This window comes from Cupressus sempervirens, chromosome 11 (assembly GCF_028749045.1).
Source record: "Cupressus sempervirens isolate cs-2001-9-10 chromosome 11, ASM2874904v1, whole genome shotgun sequence".
Lineage (NCBI taxonomy): Eukaryota > Viridiplantae > Streptophyta > Pinopsida > Cupressales > Cupressaceae > Cupressus > Cupressus sempervirens.
In genome coordinates this window covers 509,757,206-509,771,620 of record NC_143128.1, presented here as the reverse complement: position 1 = coordinate 509,771,620, position 14,415 = coordinate 509,757,206, and positions in this window count along the sequence as shown.

Genomic DNA, 14,415 nt, shown 5'->3' with positions numbered 1-14,415 from the left:
AATGTGCTAATAATATCTTAGGGTATGAATCTCTAGTTGCAAGGCTCAAGACAATAGTTGAATGGAACATATTAGAGCTAGAGGTCTTTGGAGAATCCTAACTAATTATCAATAAAGTTCTTGATGAATACCAAATAAAGGATGGCAAGTTGCTACCCTAAAAATAATTGGTCAATTAGTGAAAGCAATATTTACTCAAGATCTAATTCACACAGGTACCAAGGTTGCAAAACAAAGATGCAGATGTAATGGTCACCATCACTTCACTCTTGGAAATTCCTCAAGAGGCTACACATTATGAATTATTAGTCGAGAAACTACATGAGCCCACATACATGAATGATGAATCAACACGTGTATGCACCTTGGTTGGTCCCTAATCCTCATGGTACCAAAAAATTCATGCTTATCTAAAATGATCGAGGAGCATCTTGGGTTGCCTTGCAATTATGCTTTTTTTTTTTTTTTCATTCTAGTAGTTCAACCAAGTTCTAAATTTATTGACCAAGCTCTCTAGTGTTAATTAAGTTCATATGTGCTTACCAAGTTGCAGTTCTAAATGAATTCTTTGAGAGCTTGCCAAGTTGGAGGCTTTGTTGAGTGCAATGTTGACCAAGTGGTTTAGTGCTAACCGAGTTCCTTCAAGATTAACCAAGTTGTTTAGAGCTAACCAAGTGTTCCTTCATGTTTCAAGTGAATTTTTTTTTTTGATTCTTGTGTCCTTATGTTGGGACTCAAAATTGAAACCCTAATTTTGAGTACCATCTTGAAAATTGAGCCCTATAAGCACTTTTAATGCATTTTTACCTGACTACCATTTTGAGGACTTTGAAGTGTTTCATGTTTCTAACACTTTTCATTTAGTATATAAATTTTTCTCATAATGATAAATTGTCATTCCAAGTCATTTCGTGAAGTTTTATTTTGAGCATTGTTCAAATTTGCATTTTTTCCCAAGTGTCAAACAATGACAGGAAGCCTAGTTTGCAATTGATTATCTTACACATGGTAAAGTTTCATGACTCACCACTTTGGAAGTGTATAGTATGCATATAAAAGAACCTACATTTCATTTTTTAAGTCTTTTCAATATTTTTTGACTAGGTTTTGAATACCTAAAAGTTGGTTTTTTTATCATTGTCATGTTGATGCATATTTCTTAGAATTCTAGGAAGCCCCACTTGACAAGTTATATCTTTGACCCAATTGACTAAAATGAGAAAATTTATTTTGTATTATATTTTAGAGGTTAGACACTTGCTATGTTTTATATTTGAGCCTATGATGAATTAGCTTGACTCATTTTCACACACAATTCCAAATGCAATTTATGAAGTTTTACTATTGTCTAAAGGTGCAAATTGATCAATAGCCCTATTCGAGATGTTATAACTCTAAAACTATGATAGATGAGACCAAATGGATTATACCACTATGTTCTACTCTGAAAGTTAAATGTTCCAATTTTCCAATCTTATCAAATGGATTATACCATTATATTCTACTTTGAAAGTTAAGTGTTCCAATTTTCAAATTTTGACAAATGCGATTGCACACTTTCCCAAGTCCATTCCATTTGTGAAAATCATTGTTATGCTAGTGTTCCTAGTTCTGCAATTCTGAGTACCTAGCTTTGACCACTTGCCAAATGATCCCAATTATTCATCATGAGCCAAAGCCATAGATTTATACTCTCCTCATGATAGTAAATTAATGCCCCATTTTTCATGTCCCCAAGTGTCTATTTGACCTATTTTCAAAACCAAAATCCAACACACTTTACTATTTTCTGACATGTTTGTTTGCATGTAGTTTTGAGTGAGCAACTTTGATGGTCAATAACTTTTGACCCAAATGTTGTCATGAGGTGAAATATAATAGGGTATAAGAATGTGGAATAAATAATTAGTATGTTAGATCTTAGGGCCTGATTTTTGGTTTTGCTCAAAATTTTCAGCTAGTTTCAGAGCTTTCTTGTTAGAAAATCATAGTTATAGAAGGTGGTAGAATGAGTTTTAAATGATGATTCAGTGGTTTTTTTTTTAATTAGTGCCAAATTATTTGTTGATTTTTTTAGAGGATTTCAATCAATGGTTTTTAATCTCAAGTGTTTTAGTTCATTTTTTTTTAGTTGGACCCACTTTGGGGCCTGACTATTCTCATCAAATTGTGCACTCATATTTGTGGAGTAAAAATGTCTTGAGGAGATATAATAACTACAATATTCAAAAGTATTTGTTATGAAATATAAAAATAAGTATATAGCATTAATCACATGGTGAGCATGCTAAAATATTTCAAATGTTTGTATTTTTGAAAGAACTACTATATAAGACTTTTGGCATGAATTAAAATGAAATGAGTTATTCAATAGTATCATCAAAACTACATTTGGTTGAAGCTTCATCAAGGCACTATTGATAGAAGAGTGCAAGAATGGTAATGATTCTTTTAGGTGCATCTCTTGAGGGGTATATGGTGAATTAATTAAATTCTTTAATGCCAATTTGAGCACAAGTTTGATGCAAACTTTTGGCTCACATGCATACTAATAAAGCACCAACTAACTAAAAATTTTTCCACTACTAGATTGTCATGGATTCAATAACTGTTACATTATCATGCTCTTTCATTGTTGGTGTATCCATTTAATGTTCATCATTTTCCTAAAGAATGTTAAAATGAGTTTAGCATTACCCTTACCACCAAGTCCTTCTGGATGGCCAATCATTGGAATTTTTTTCAAGTTGGAGTTAAACCCCACCAATCCTCTTTTTCACCTTGCATAGAAGTATGGATCTCCCATGACCATCAAACTAATGTTTAGAAAGTGTTTATGGTTTCATATACATTTTTAGCAAAGAGGAGGACATATGGAAAAATTCCTACTATTAATATCTCTTACTAGCCTGGCAGTTGCGATATACTAGCATATGTTCCCTTGTGCATTAAAAGTTGGTTGCAACATATAGTGACATAAAAAGAGGGGGGGGGGGGGGGGGGATTGACATACCAATGAATTCTATTGTAAAATGATTAAAAACTAATGATATGGAATTTTCATTTGCACATACAGGTCACAATAGAAAGTGGCATTGATTGGATGCATCCATAAACCAAGCAACGTTAATAGTCTAAAAATTGAGGGGAGTCAAGGCATTGATTATATGAGCCCATTTTAGACCTCAATTGGAGCTTTGTTGTCTTTTGCTATAGCAAGTGAGTGAAGTGAGGTTGCAAGATTAGAAGAGAACTACCAAGTCAAATTCATTGCATTCCACCATATAAGCCATAGTCATCCTTGTTGTACTTTACCTCATTCTTGGAAGTTGTTTGCAAGTTTGGTTTGGGGAACCATTTGATTTCAACCCACCCCTATTGCTATACATTTTATGAAGATGAAGACATAGCATGCATAATTCAGTCAATGCATTGGACAATAATTATCTCATTCTAGTCCCATGCACAATCAAATTGATTCCAAATGTAACTAGATGGTATCAACAAAGACTCAATCAAATTTATTAGCATTGTAACTACCTATTCCAATAGAGAAACTTTGTAGTAGGGAAAGTAGATTCATGTAGAAAATGGAGACTTATTTTTTTCCCTTAAAACTAGTGTGTACATTAATGTTTGAGTACCTTGCCCAAGTCATGCATTACATAGTGGTGAATCCATCATCAAGAAATACTCCATCTCCAACTATTGGGCACACAAGTTGTGACTTCTAGCATATTAGAGACCCAAATTGAATGAGGGATGTTGTCAATCTGTATGCACAAACTATGGGAGATGTTAGTAGATGAATGTTTGTGAATGGGTGCTTCTAAAACATAAAAATTGTAGGTATGAATTGTCATTTGGAATGAATACAAAGGAAGATGTAGGGTTTTTTTATCCCACATTGATGATGGGATGGTTTCCTTTTCTTTTTTAATACTAAAATACACTAATCATAAGTGTCTTAAAGATAGAAGCCTTTTGAAAGGAAAGACAATCATGCTCATGTGGGCCCTAGCTGACTAGAGGGAAAGGTATTTTTTTGGATTGAACCAAGATGATGTTATGCTAGTCTGATGTGTACTAGTTAGACCAACCAAAACATGCCATGTGGTGCTTGAATGGACAAACCAGCACGTGCCAATGGCATAGATTTTGAGGGGTGATGCCATAGAAGAGGTTCTAGGCTTGGTGTACTTCCTAAGGTATTGGCATGGTGGTTCTAAGATGTGGTGAGCTTAGGTAAATTATCACATTGTCACATTGATGTGGTAGTTTGTTGAATAGGAATGCAAGAAAGTGATGAGGCACCATGTGTGATTGACGGTGATGTGGCATCAAGCAAGAGCAACTCACCAAATCATGACATGTGGAAGAATCAATGGTCATCACTTCCATACAACTTGAAGATGTAGGGAAGATAACAAAAGTGAGAAAGCAACGAGGCAACACATGACAGTGGGCCTAGGTGGTGATGACAGAGTAGTTCTGATGAATCAAGTGACACCATGTGGTAATGACATGATGGGGCACCCTGCAAGAAGATGATGTAGAAAGGTGATAGTACATAAGAAATCAAATGGGAGGTTTCCATGTGGCACTGTGTTAGGGGCCAAGTGGCATGTTAGACCAATCACATGGTGACATGTGTCACAGGTGGTCAAATAGGTTTGACCCAGATGCATGACTAGAGGAAAAATTTAAAATTCCATAAAATTTAATTTTTAACTATTTTTCTTTGGAAGTACATGTATAGGGTCATTTAAATTAAAAGATGTTATAATATAAAGTTCTCACTTTAGACCAAAGTAAATATTTTCAAATAAAATGCAAACTTAGAGCTAGTTAGGAACCTAATTTTCAAATTGATCTTCTAGGAATCTTTGATAAAAAAACATATGACTATCATATAACAATGTAAAGGTCATGGAACAAAATTTCCTTATTTTTTGTTTATCTTTACACAAGTAGTAGTATGTGTGAGATATTCATGGTTTTTTTTGAGGTACTTATTTTTCAACCACATTTTGGTATGGTAGTTCAAACTTGGTTTTTGGTAAAATGGTGAACTAGGTGTGTGCAAAAGTTAGTGGAAATGTAGTTGGTTATTTTTTTCACCTCCAAATCAGTCTAGTGAAGGATTTATCAAATTTTTAGATGCATACCTAATTTTTTTTTTTATCAAAATAAGGTTTTCTCATTAGTTGGAGGAGATATTTTGAGTTTGCTGAAACACAATGATGAGTTTCCATTCAGATTTCAGTTGTAGAGAGAAGAGAGAATCTTTACAATAGAAGATGATGGAGATTCAAGTGGACATGGGTCACTTCTAGATCAAATCTAAGAGTTCTTTCCTCTCCTATATCTTTCTTCTTTCTTTCTTTCTCTAGGGTTGGTTCCAGGTTCTTGGATGAATTTTTCCACTACTGTGATACCACAAGGTTGGTTATAGTCTTTTGGAAGGTTTCTAGAAATGTGATTCCACCATTCTTCAACATTCTTTCTTGCATGAACAATAGAAAAGTTAATATAGATTGTTCTAGTATATTCAATAATTTTATGAGTTATTTACATGCATCTCAAGTGTATTGTTTCAAATAAATGAATACAAGGGACAAAAAACTTTTTAGTTTCATTCTGATTCTTGTATCATATCTTTGTTATTTGTTAGAAATAATAGTCCACCAAGATAATTGAGAGGAGGTGGGGTGAATAAGTTATGCAATAATTAAAACATTTATCTTCTTTAATCAAAGTTAACCATTCAACCAAAGTAAATAATAACCATAATAAGATGCACATAAACAATTACACTAGATATGTTGACTAGGGAAACCCTTGATCAGAGGGAAAAACCCCGACGCAAATGATACCCACAACATGATGTACTAATATAAATATTCCTTATTAGAGGATGGACCTTATTAGGAGTCTATTACAAAATTTAGTACATAGAGTCCTGTTATGAGACTTTGAATTCTTGTTAAGAGATTCCAACTGTTAGGAGTTGTAGTACAATGTCTGCAAGAAGAGCCCACTACCCAAACATGCAGTTTCAACTACAAGAAGAGCTCACTATTCAAACATACAATTTATTGTTATGTTATTTTTTCCTTTCTCATGTCAACTGAAATAAACACTATCAGACCTTGTAGACTAGGTCATGAACCTTAGATCTAGATATCAAACCTTGGATCACACAATAAAACCTTGACAATAAAGTTTCCTTCACTTTTGCTTTGCTTTGCTCAACTTTGCTTGTTGCTCTTATGCTACTTAAAAATTACATCTTCATGTCATACACACACCTATAATAATAAAGGAAAATTTTCTTCCTTTATATGGAGTCCATAAAATAATTCCCTAAGTCGACTATTAGACCTTCTCAATTAATCAATATAGGACCACATTAAGAATATGTTACACTTAGTGATAACATCAATCTTCCATCTTGCAACTTGAATAACTTTTCATACATGTAATATTATGATGAGTGAACTTTACCACATCATCATAAACATGTCTTTTGCATATCCTCAACCTTTATTCTTAGAATAACAATTTTGCTGAGAGATATAAAAAATTTACCAGAACATGCCTTTGTAAACTCTATCTTAGTAAATTATGTCACCAAAACTTACATAACTTCTTCTAGAATTATAATTTATTCATCTGATGTTAACTGCATATACTAGATACTCAAAAGTATCTTTCATAACCTCAAATAGTGAAAATATTCAACTAGCCATCCGTACCAACTTGATATTTCTGTTGTTCCTCTATCAGATACCACATAAAAATACTATGTTGACATCAATGACAAACTCAATCATGAATGTAACATATCATTATAGTAACATATCTACAATATTCCCCCATAGGAATATCATTAGTATTCATGTTTCCAACTATCTCCCCCTTTTTCATTGATGGCAACATAGATGAAAAATATCTAGTTCAAGGAATACCAACAAGATAGTAAATCTTTCTTTTCAAATCCTCTTCATCAACCATTCTCCCCATTGATATACCTCAATGTTCTTTCCATCAAACTATCATTCCATGTTGTACTTCTCCTACTTGTCTTTGCTTTCTCCCCATGATGTTCTTTCTCATGATCTTCTCCCCCATGATGTTTTTCATGTTGTACTTCTTCCCCATTGACATCAATATCAAAGGTGTTAGAAACCATCAAACTTGCACAACAACTAATTCTTACTAGCTCAAGTTTCCAAAGAAATTATTCAAAACAATATCCAATAAGAGTTCTAGATGACTCTTTTCATCACAAATACTCACCCATATAGGAAGCATCAATATTCAGTCTAGACAAACAATGGTGCTCTGTTATACTAGACTCATGCACTCTTGCATCATCTACTCTAATGCAGGAAGGGGCATAACCCCTAGCATACTTTGAAAATACTCAAAAGTATCTTTGGGAAGAGGCTTAGTGAATATATCTACAATCTACTCTTTAGTGTTCATTTACTCCAATTTGATTTCCTTTTCTACAACTTTCTCTCTCAACATGTGATGCTTAATAGAAGTGTGCTTAGTCCTCAAATGCAAATTGGACTCTTTGACATATTTAGTGTGCTTGTGTTGTCACAATTTATGTATGACAATAGGTTCAATGATTTCTATCCTTATATCCTTCAACATTTGGTTCAGCCAAACAACTTGATTGCAATTGTTTTCTACAGTAACATATTCTACTTCCATTGTACTTTGTGATGTATAATCCTACTTCTTTCTTATCCAAGAAACCAATCTTCCTCCAAGAAAGAATGCTCCACCACTGGTGCTCTTTTTTTCATCCATACTGCTTGCCCAATCAACATCAGTATAAGCACTTAGAGTAAACTCATTAGATTTTTCATACCATAATATGAACTTTGATGTTCCTTTTAGATATCAAAATATCTTTTTGACGATTACATAACATGCTTCTCTAGGATCAACTTGGAATCTTGCAACAATTCCAACTGCATGTCCTATATGTGGCCTTGTGCGAATTAGATATTGTAAACCTCTAATCATAGATTTGTAACTCTTCTGCTTAACAGTAGGTCTCTCATCCTTTGTAGATAGCTCATGTCTAGTTACCATAGGTGTTCCAATGGGTTTACATGTTTGCAATCCAAACCTTTTCAGTAAATCCTTCAATATACTTAGTCTAAGAAATAAAGATTCCTTCTTTATTTTGTACAATCTGTAATCCTAGAAAATATTCCATTTTTGCTATCATACTCATTTCAAATTCTTTCTTCACTTCTTTTGCAAACTTTTCACTTTCCTCATCATTTCCTCCAAATATGATATCATCAACAAATATTACCAAAATCATCAAACTTTCATCAATTTTCTTTCCAATATAGATTACTATCTACCATATCTTTTCTATATCCAAGCTCTATCAAATGCTTTCCCAAACTCGCATACCAGGTTCTTGGTGCTTGCTTCAAACCATAAAATTCTTTGTTTAGTTTGCATACTATGTCCAAAGGACAACCTTCCAGATGCTCTATGTATACCTCTTGTTCAAGTTCTCCATTTAGAAATGCTGATTTGGCATCCATCTGATATTCTTTGAATTTCTTTTGTGTCTACATAGGCTAAGAATAATCTTACTACTTCTACTCTAGCCACTGAAGCATAGGTCTCATCGTAGTCTATTCCTTCTTGCTATGAGTAACCTTTAAATACCAATCTTGCCTTGTTCATTCATCTTGTTCCTAAATACCCATTTAGTTCCTATCGCATTCTTGTCTGCTGGTCTAGGGACCAATTCCCATTACTTATTATTTACTATCTGATCTAGTTCCTCTTTCATAGATTGTTTCCAATGACCATATTTACATTCTTCATCTACATTCTTAGGTTCAACTTGAGATATCAAACATAGTTCTTCATTGACTTTTCTTCTTTTTAATCACATCTTTTTCTCTGCTTCTGATGATTTTCTCAGATGGGTGATCTTTTATCATATTCTTTCTTGAAGTGGAAGTTGCTATCTCAACTCTTGGCTCTACTAAAGGTTCCAAGCTTTGTTCTTTCCTTGGCTCTTCTTCATTCTGAAAATCATTGTTAGTTTCAAGAAATACTTCATCATTCTTTGGTTTAGTAACAACATCATCATTTAAATTGTAATCAATTATTCTCTTTTGTATCTTGAATTTCTCATCAATTCTCACATTTGTACTTTCCATAATAGTCTCCAAAGTTGTCTCTTTTATGTCTTCATTAACCAATCTATGATTATTATCATAATTATTCAAGAATCTTTCCATACTTGTTTTAAAATCTTCAACTTGACTAGAAAGTAAACTCTTTGAGTTTTCCTTAACCTCTTAGGATATCTGGATGAAAAATGACCAAATTCTTTACATGTCCAACAAAGAAATATTTTCATACCTTCTAGTTCTCTCTTCATAAGTAGATCAATACCTTCCTTTATCTTTATGTCTTCTTTGGATCTGGAATTATCTTTACTTGAGCTTCTATTTTTTTGAATGCAATAGAAGGATTCTATATTTGAAAACTCAATGCTCTATTCTTTACAAAAATTTGATAACTCACTAAGAATTTCCACCATCCAGGTGTCAAAATTTCCTCTGTTAGACTTAGGACTATCTTTCTTGAACATTCTCACCATTGATCTCTCAAAGTTGTTAAATTTTATCTTCAAGGACCTGATGCTCTGATACCAATTGTTAGAAACAATAGTCCATCAAGATAACTAAGAGGGGGGGGGGGAGAGGATGAATTATTTATCCAACAATTAAAACATATATCTTCTTTAAACAAACTTAACCATTCAACCAAAGTAAACAAAAACCATAATAAGATGCACATAAACAATTACACTAGATATGTTGACTAGGGAAACCTTTGATCAGAGGGAAAACCCTGGTGGGAATGATGCCCAAAAGATGATGTACTAATATAAATATTCCTTATTAGACGATTGACCCTATTAGAGGTCTATTACAACATTTAGTACATAGAGTCCATGTTAGGAGACTTTGAATGTCTATTAAGAGATTCCAACCCTATTTGGAGTTGTGCCAACCCTATTAGAGTTGTGCCAACCCTATTAGGAGTTGTAGTACAATGTATGCAAGAAGATCCCACTATCCAAACATGAAATTTCAACTACAAGAAGAGCTCATTACTCAAACATGAAATTTACTATTATGTTCTTTCCTTTGTTCTATCAACCAAACCAAATTGTCAAACCTTGTAGACCAAGTCATGAACTTAGATCTAGATATCAAATCTTGAATCACAAAGTAAAACATCAACAATGAAGTTTCCTTCACTTTTTCTCTACTCTACTCAACTTCACATTTTGCTCTTGTGCTACTTACAAATTACATCTTCATGTCATCCACATATCTATAATGATAAAGGAAAATGTCCTTCCTTTATACCAAGTCTATAAAAAAATTCCTCAAGTTGTTTGTTAGACCTTGTCAATTAATCATTATATGACCACATTAAGAACATGTTACACTTAGTGATAACATCAATTTTTTGTCTTGCAACCTGAATTTCTTTTTGTACACATAATATTATGATGAGAAATATTGACCACACCATTATCAACATGTCTTCTACACATCCTCAACCTCAATTCTGCTAAGAGATATAACAAGTTTACTAGAACATGCTCTATCTCAGAACAAACATCACCAAAACTTATATAACTTCTTCTAGACTTATCATTTCTTCATCCAACATTAACTACATATACTAGATACTCAAAAGCATCTCTCATAACCTTAGATAATGAGAGTATTCAACTAGCCATCTGTACCAACTTGATCTTTCCAATGTTCTTCCATCAAATACCATAAATAACTACTATGTTGACATTAGTGACAAACTTAGTCATGAATGTAACATATCTACAATACTTCTTCATAGGAATATCATCATCATTCATGCTTCCAACATTATTTGCAATATTTTTTGGTTTAAGAGAAAAGAACTTAAACCCATTTGCAACCCCTTTAAGATGTATGTCTTGTTAGGTTTTCCATTGGAACAAAGAGCCAAGTAATTGCTTACTTATCTTCATAGAGTTTATGGTTTCATGGGGAGGATATTTCATAAGTATGAGGGTTTTTATGAACATTGATGTCCAATTCACAAAGTGATATGATAGATATGATATCTTGATGTATGAGATATGTCACTGGTATCATGGATGTATATTTGTGATTTGTGGAATTTCCTAATAGATGAGGCACTAATTAGTTATAGGATCATCATGTTCTTGTTGTTGCATATTTGGATTTTGTTGATATCAAACTTTAATTAGTTATCTATTTCCCATTCTATTTAAGAGTTGAAAGGATGACCTCACCCAACTTTTGGATTTCATAGGTTCTACAATTTTTTATTGCATGTCTTTTCCAATTCATAAGTACATGATAAATAAGAGTTTTATCTACTTTATAAGATTCAAATTGTATGCTTTTGAAATTGGTACCATATAAAAGAATTTGAGGTTCACCTACAATGGTCTTGTAGAGCCTAAAGAAGAAGAAGGACTATAGCCTTATAGTTGGCCCTGATGTCTGCATTGGTATGGTAAACATGGGAATTATCTGCCCCTAGATGTATTTTTTCGTATCATTGGTTTATTGAAAAGCTTTTAATTGAGAATCAAACACCTTCTTTGACCGAGTTGTCTTTTTTTTGGTTCTTAGTTGGAGCTGAATCTTGTATTTAAATTTGATTATGATTTTAATGATATGATCTTGTCTAGGGATGAGTGCTAACTATTTTGAGGTCATCCTTTCTTTTATGTAATGTTCTAGAATCTTGTGTAAGCCATTTTGGCAAGTATAAATAGAGCTATTTGGTTTAGTTTGAGACAGAGAATGAGGTAGGACTTAGAGAGTTAGATAAGATGTTTTTGGAATTGCAAATTTGAAGCTAGATTATAGATCTTGAATTTATATTTTGTATTTGGATGTAACCTAGAAGGCCTTACTGCTAGAAATGTATGTTGATAACTTGATGAATCAATAAAAGCATTTACTCTCTCTCTCTCTCTCTCTCTCTCCCCCCACCTCCTTGGTGTTGTTCTCTATGTGTTGCTTCTATTTTTTTTCTCAACAAGATGGTTGGATAGTTAGGTATGCCTCTGGCCCTAGTTGTTTCATCCCCTACTTGCACCATAAAAAGTGGTACCTCATTTTTAGAGCATTCCAATACACTATTATATCCAAAACCCTATATTTTTGAGGTTTTCATGATACTCTGTCTAGGTGTTTAGACCAAAGTGAGGCTTCCATGGCATGAAATGAGGTACATTCTTGACTTTGTAGTGCTCACACGAACAATATAGTCCTACCATTAAAAATATCAAGAGTAGGCTACTATTTTCCTACTATTGATCATGATGCTTGTGAACTTTTTAAAAGGTGTCTACCTTGTTAGCAACATCTAAATTGGATATATGCTCTAGCTTAAGATCTCCAACCAATTGTACCATCATAGCCATTTGCATGCTAGGGGTTTGACCTTATTGGTGTTATTACACACCTATCTTTAGAAGGACACAAATGGATCATTATGAGTATAGATATTTCACCAAGTGGATTGAGGAAGTCTCACTTGTTACCACCATAGGAGTTCAGGTTTCCAAATTCATCTGCTATCATATTATTTGCCACTTTGGTATCCTTGCTACATTTTTTACAAAAAATGGAGGTAACTTTGAAAACCTCAATATGAAAGAGTTATGCACCTCCTTCCACACTCATCACTAGTTCTCCAACCCATACTTTCCATAAGGTAATGGTTAGAATGGAGAAGCCAATAAACCCTACTCAAAATCCTTATGAAAGTTTTCAATGATTCTGATTGTGATTAGCATTTGTAAATCAACCCAACCTTATGGGCTTACCACACCTCATTCCACATATCCATTGGCACAATTCCCTACTCCCTACTCTATGGTGTCAAAGAAGTCCTTGTTAGCATGAATGTAGATGGTATCCCTTAGGGGAGTTTCCTAAGCATTGGAGAGAATGTAACAATAGTGACATGTTGCATTCATGACTATATTTTTTATTGGTGTCAACAAATCAACCCAGCCTTATGGTCCTACCACACCTCATTCCACATACCCATGGGAACAACTCCCTACTCAATAATCTATGCTGCCAAAGAAGTCCTTGTTAGCATGAATTCTGATGGCATCCCTTAGGGGAGTTTCCAAAGAATTAGAGAGCATGTAACATATTAGTAATTCTATGAAGACTGGAAGACACAGATTGTGGTTGTATGAAGAAAATTTTGATGATAAGGTGACACGAAGTTAAGGACATGCTCCAAACTATGTCCCAATGACAAGGTTAAGTATGTGTAACATAATTTGAAGAGATACAAAAGATATAAGTGACTTACAGAGAGAAGTGTAAAAACATAGTAGTTGAAAAGTAGTTTTTGATGATTGGATTTAATCTCTTGATAGTAATATAATTAGGATATACAAAGTTATACAATAACAGAGGATAGTATGATTATGATATCAATAATTGTGTGAGTCCTAAAGACTCATTTATGAGAAGTATAAATTGTAAGATGACAATGCTATTGTAATTGTAAAATAATTAATTATCTTATTATGGTCCTATTTTAATTAATTGGGAAAGCCTCAAGGCTAATTGAAGGAATTTTTTTGAGGACTTAATATAAAGGAAATATTTTTCCTTGTTTGTAAGAGATATGAGTATGTAAAGTGTATAAGGAAGTGTGAACAAGAGAAAAGTTTTTGGTAAATGTAGTTAAGAGATCTAAGGGGTTATTGGATGTGAAGTTTGTAATCTAGTATCAAGATCAGAAGGAGCGAAAGTCTAATTGATAGGATAGAGGAAGAGGAAGTAAGGAATAATAAAGAGATCATTTGGATAGTGAGTTCATTGATCCTACCCCTGAAGTTGTTTGGATAGTGGATCCATCTACCTTCTACAACTCCTAACACAGTTGGCACAACTCCTAATAGGGTTTAAATATTCTAATAGGGATTCAAAGTATCCTAACAAGGACTGATATGTACTAAATATTTTCATATAATCCTAATAGGGTCCATCCTCTAGCAAGGATTAGTACATCATCTTGTGGGTACCATCCCCACCAATATTTTCCCTTTCATCAAGGGTTTCCCTAGTTAACATATATGGTGTTATTGTGCATGAGTATCCTATTGTATTTGTTGATTGTATTTCTCATATGGTTAAAAATTAATGAAGTTGATAATTGAAATAATAGTTGGATAACTAATGTTGGAGATATAAGAGGAGTAACTAAGAGGAGAGGGGTGAATCAGTTACTACAAAAATAAATTCTAGATCCCTTAGATGTTAGTACAAAATAATTCTATCAAAAGCT